This window comes from Rhinopithecus bieti, unplaced genomic scaffold (assembly GCF_001698545.2).
Source record: "Rhinopithecus bieti isolate Rb0 unplaced genomic scaffold, ASM169854v2 scaffold_16234, whole genome shotgun sequence".
NCBI classification, from domain to species: Eukaryota; Metazoa; Chordata; class Mammalia; order Primates; family Cercopithecidae; genus Rhinopithecus; species Rhinopithecus bieti.
The window spans coordinates 367441-373440 of NW_016808946.1; the positions used below are offsets into that span (position 1 = coordinate 367441).

The window sequence follows — 6000 nt, forward strand, 5'->3', positions numbered from 1 at the left end:
CACCTGTAGGCCCAGTTACTTGGGAGGCTGAGGTGGGAGAATCCCATGAGCCCAGGAGTCTAAGGTTACAGTGAGCTATGATCACACCACTGCACCCCAGCCTGGGCAACAGGGCGAGACCCTGTCTCAAAAAAAAAAAAAAAAAAAAAAAAAAAGTTTTAAGGCCACTGCCTCTTTCCAACAGGCTGTCAGCATAAAGGTATGTGTTAATTTGCATAAAGATATAGGTGTATCTGTTTACTTCGCAAATACACCCATCTGTGCTACAGAGGCCATTGGTTCCTGGCTCCATGCATCACATGAGCCACACTGCCTGCTTGTTCGGGTGATTGCTTCTGCTCTACTAAGCAGGAGGTGACCCTCCCGATCCTTCCCCCCCAGCTACCCCGGAACAAAACATAATCCAAGGAAGGAGGAAACCTCCCCCTAAGAGGCTGTTGAGGACTCAGTTTCCTTCCTCTTCAAATGTTTAACAAGCTAATAAGCAAAATCAACAATGCTTTAAACAAAGACCCCTTCAGAATCTCCCGTGTGCTTATCCCATTAACTTACTGGGGGAAATGGTGTCAGGACAAAAACTCCCGATGGGTCACAAGGCCTTGTCCAGTCTGAAGGCAAGGATAGTGGCAGCTGGAGCTGATGGGAAGGAAGATCAGAAAAGAGCACTTGCCCCAGAAGAGGGGAAAATACAGCACCTGAAACAATAGGAATCCACCCACAAACCCTGGAGGGTTTCGTTCAAGGTTAAAGCCACCACAGACGAGCTCAGGAGAGTGGCCACAGGGATGGCCAGTGTAAAGTCTCCAAGAAACTGTCCCCAGTCACAATGGGTGCAGGCATGAACACCCAGATCTGGGCACACCCTGGCAAACTAGCTCAGGAGATGAACCACCATCACCCATTTGTAATGAATGACATCCCCTTTCCCAAAGCCACGAAACTGTTAGTCACCAAACCACAGAAAGGAAGCAGAAGCTTCTGGCAAAACTGGTCTGTTAAGAGCTCCCCTGGCAAAAAGACTCCAGTTTTTCCAGGCCAACGACTCACCCAAGACTGTCACATTTTACAAAATGAAATCCAGCAGTCTTTACAAGCCCATATCCAAAGAATGTAAGCAGGACCTGCCTTCCAGCAAAAACTCTCCGTTGAGAGGAAAAAGCTTATCTCAAGGGTCACTGGAAGAGGGTTAATTACATGACACATTAGCTTGATGATTAAGATGATTTCTGAGGATTAAGCCATTGTTTAAGTCCCAGAGAACAAAACTTCCTTGCAAATTTCCTTAAAGCACATAATGCAATGTTAAAAAACAAAAACAAAACCAAAAAAGGCATCAACGCACAGGACAAAGCATGCTAGGTCTTACCTGCTTCTAGAAAAGTCATTGACGTCTGCCAGAAAGATACTAATCACAAAAACTTCAAAATCCAAAAAAAGAATAACTCACCCCAAAAAAAACTTCCTAAGAAAGAGGGAAACTGACCATTGTACATGCTGTAAAAGGACAAAGAAACCAGAAATCCAGGACAATAACCCAGGAGGGCCAGGGCAACCAAAGGACCTGCAATCAAAATCAATTCCAGATGGAACAAAGTTGGGTTTTTTTTTTTTTCCCTCCTCACCTTTTTCTTTTGAAAAATTCCAAAGCCACGGAAGAGCTAAAAGAATAGTACAAGAACATCCACATACCTTGCCCCTGGAGTCCCACTGTTCACATTTTGCTATATATGTCTTATGCCTCTGTGCTGTGGGTATGTGTCAATGTACAAACACTGCTGCTTTTCCTGAACCATCTCAAAGTCAACTGCAGAGATCATGATACCTGGCTAATGCCTCCGCACAGATCTCCTGAGGCCATTCTCCTACATAACCACAATACCATTATCACCCCAAGGAATTTTTGTTTGGTTGGTTTTTTTTTTTAAACAGTGTCTCGCTCTGTGGCACAGGGTGGAGTGCAGTGGCACGATTGCAGCTCACAGCAGCCTCAACATCCAGGGCTCAAGTGATCCTCCCCTCTCAGCTTCCTGAGTAGCTGGGATTACAGGTGTACACAACCACACCTGGCTATTTCTTTTTTCTTTTCTTTTCTTTCGAGAGAGGGTCTCACCCTGTCATGAAGGCTGGAGTGTAGTGGCACAATCTCAGCTCACTGCAACTTCCACCTCCCAGGCTTAAGCGATGCTCCCACCTCAGCCTCCCAAGTAGCTAGGCCTACAGGCATGCACCACCATGCCCAGCTAATTTTTATACTTTTTGTAGAAATGGGGTTTCACCATGTTGCCCAGGCTAGTTTTGCTTTCTGTTTGTTTGAAACAGAGTCTCACTCTGTCACCCAAGCTGAAGTGCAGCGGCCCAATCTCAGCTCACTGCAATCTCTCCCTCTCGGGTTCAAGAGATTTTCCTGCCTCAGCCTCCTGACTAGCTAGGATCACAGGTGTGCACCACCATGCCTGGCTATTTTTTTTTTTTTTGAGACGGAGTCTCGCTGTGTCCCCCAGGCTGGAGTGCAGTGGCGCAATCTCGGCTCACGGCAAGCTCCGCCTCCCAGGTTCACCCCATTCTCCTGCCTCAGCATCCCGAGTAGCTGGGACTACAGGCGCCCGCCACCATGCCTGGCTAATTTTTGGTATTTTCAGTAGAGACGGGGTTTCACTGGGTTAGCCAGGATGGTCTCGATCTCCCGACCTCGTGATACGCCCGCTTCAGCCTCCCAAAGTACTGGGATTACAGGCGTGAGCCACGGTGCAGGACCTGTTTTGTTTTTGAGACAGAGTCTTACTCTGTCACCCAGGCTGGAGTGTAGTGGCACAACTGCAGCTCACTGCAACCTCTGCCTCCTGGGTTCCAGCAATTCTCCCGCCTCAGCCTCCCAAGTAGCTGGGATTACAGGCACCCACCACCATGCCCAGCTAATTTTTGTATTTCAGTAGAGATGGGGTTGTGCCATGTTGGGCAGGCTGGTTTTGAACTCCTGACCTCAAGTGATCTGCCCACCTCAGTCTCCCAAAGTGCTGGGATTACAGGTGTGCAGGTGTGAGCCACCACGCCCAGCCTAGTTTTGTTTTCTTTTCTTTTGTTTTGTTTTTTTTTTTTTTTTTTGAGACACCCAGCCTAGTTTTGTTTTGTTTTCTTTTTCTTTTTTTTCTGAAACGGAGTCTCACTCTGTCGCCAGGCTACAGTGCAGTGGCATGGTCTCAGCTCACTGCAACCTCTGCCTCCCGGGTTCAAGCAATTCCACTGCCTCAGTCTCTCGAGTAGCTGGGACTACAGGTGTGCGCAGCATGCCCAGCTAATTTTTTGTATTTTTAGTAGAGACAGGATTTCACCATGTTGGCCAGGCTAGTCTCGAACTCCTCACCTCGTGATCCGCCCGCCTTGGCCTCCCAAAGTGCTGGGATTACAGGCGTGAGCCACTACACCTGGCCTTGTTTTCTTTTTTAAGAGATGGGTCTTGCTACGTTGCCCAGGCTGGTCTTGAACTCCTGGCCTCAAGCAATCCTCCTGCCTCTGCCTCCAAAAGTGCTGGGATTACAGGTGTGAGACACCACGCCCAGCCTTCCCAAGGAATTTAATATTGACCTAGTAGTATCTTTGATATTCACCCCATATCCAGATTTCCCCAATTCCCCCTCCCCATCAATTTGGCCTTTACTTGTGTTTAATCCAGGACTGGATCAAGGATCTCAGTTGCATTTGGTTCCCATGCTCTTCAACCTACTTAATCTAGAATGGTTTAGCAGCTTTTCTATCAGGGTATTAACATTTTTTAGAGTCCAGGACCCTTGTCTTTAGGATGTTCCACAATCTGGATTTGGCCAATTGTTCCTTAAACACTTTCACAAGAAATTATGTAGCTGATGTATCAGTGTTCCATTAGAAGTGCATAATGCCAGTTTGCTCCAATTCTGGTGATGCTGGTTTTGATACCTTGGATTTGGATCAAAGTTTTAAATGTATGAAACATGGAGTGAATGTATTAGAGGAAAACACAGGCAAAGAAAACAGTGGGAGAAGAAAATATGAAATGAAACCTAGAAGTCAGCCGGGTGCAGTGGCTCATGCCTGCAATCCCAGCACTTTGAGATGCCAAGGTGGGTAGATCACCTGAGGTCAGGAGTTCGAGAGCAGCCTGGCCAACATGGTGAAACCCCATCTCTACTAAAAATATAAAAATTAGGCCGGCCACGGTGGCTCACGCCTGTAATCCCGGGACTTTGGGAGGCCGAGGCAGGCAGATCCCAAGGTCAGGAGTTCAAGACCAGCCTGACTAACATGGTGAAACCCAATCTCTACTAAAAAATACAAAAATTGTACGGGTGCGGCGGCTCACGCCTTTAATTCCAGCACGTTGGGAGACCGACGCGGGCAGATCACAAGGTCAGGAGTTCGAGACCAGCCTGGCCAAAATGGTGAAACCTCGTTTCTACTAAAAATACAAAAGTTAGCCGGGCGTGGTGGCACATTCCTGTAGTCCCAGCTACTCAGAGGGCTGAGGCAGAAGATCACTGGAACCCAGGAGGCCGAGGTCGCAGTAAGCTGAGATCGTGCCACTGTACTCCAGCCTGGGTGACAGAGCGAGACTCTGTCTCAAACAAAAAAAATACGAAAATTGGCCGGGCGCGGTGGCTCACGCCTGTAATCCCAGCACTTTGGGAAGCCGAGGTGGACGGATCACAAGGTCAGGAGATCAAGACCATCCTGGCTAACACAGTGAAACCCCGTCTCTACTAAAAATACAAAAAAAAAAAAAAAAAAAAGCCGGGCCTGGTGGCTGGCACCTGTAGTCCCAGCTTCTCGGGAGGTTGAGGCAGGAGAATGACGAGAACCTGGGAGGCGGAGCTTGCAGTGAGCTGAGATCAAGCTACTGCACTCTAGCCTGGACAACAGTGTGAGACTTCGTCTCAAAAAAAAAAAAAAAAATCTATGAAAATTAGCCGGGCATGGTGACGCGCTACTCTGGAGGCTGAGGCAGGAGAATCACTTGAAACCGGAACGCAGAGGTTGCAGTGAGCTGAGATTGCGCCATTGCACTCCGGTCTGGGCAACAGAGTGAGACTCTGTCTCAGAAATAAATAAATAAATAAATAAATAAATAAATAAATAAATTTAAAAAGAAACCTAGAAGTCATATTTTAAAATCTGATTATATAAAAATCAAAAACTCTGCATGAAAAAAATATATAATTAAAAGAACAGTGGGCCGGGCACAGTGGCTCATGCCTGTAATCCCAGCACTTTGGGAGGCCAAGGTGGGCGTATCACGAGGTCAGGAGATCGAGACCATCCTGGCCAACATGATGAAACCCCATCTCTACTAAAAATACAAAAATTATCTGGGTGTGGTGGCACATGCCTATAATCCCAGCTACTCAGGAGGCTGAGGGAGAAGAATCTGTGGAACCTGGGATTTGGAGGTTGCAGTGAGTTGACATCGTGCCACTGCACTCCAGCCTGGCAACAGAGTGAGACTCTGTCTCAAAAAAGTAAAAAAAAAAAAAAAAAAAAAAAAAAAAAAGAACGGTAACAGATTGGCAAAAATATATAACACATATCACAGCCACAGGACAAACTTCCTTAATATATTAAAAAAAACCTGTAAATCAATAAGAAAAAGACTGTAAACTTAAAAAAGAAATGGGGAAACAATATACAGTTGTCCCTTAGTATCCATGGGGGACAGGCTCCAGGACCCCTACACAGAAACCAAAATCCACAGATGCTCTAGTCCCTTATATAAAGTGACACAGTATTTGTACGTAACCTATGCACATCCTGCCATATACTTTAAATCATCTCCAGATTATTCATAGTACCTGATAAAACATAAATACTATGTAAATAGCACTATATTGGTTTTTTATTTGTATTATTTGTTATTGTATTGTTTGGTTTTTCCCTGAATATTTTTTAAATTTAATTTCATTTTATTTTTTATTATTTAAAAAAAATGTTTTACTTCCATAGGTTTTGGTGTTTGGTTACACGAGTATGTTCTTT

The 6000-nt window shown here is 45.8% G+C and overlaps 1 protein-coding gene across 1 annotated transcript in view; it reads right to left on the reverse strand.

Annotated features, from left to right (window-relative positions):
• The window catches only part of CTNNBIP1 (catenin beta interacting protein 1), a 51291-nt gene extending 50649 nt beyond the window's left edge, over positions 1–642 (reverse strand). The window contains exon 1 of the mRNA XM_017887968.1: positions 553–642. The gene's annotated coding sequence lies outside the window, so the exon portion shown is untranslated. The remainder of the gene's footprint in view (positions 1–552) is intronic.
• Between the last annotated feature and the right edge of the window lie 5358 nt (positions 643–6000).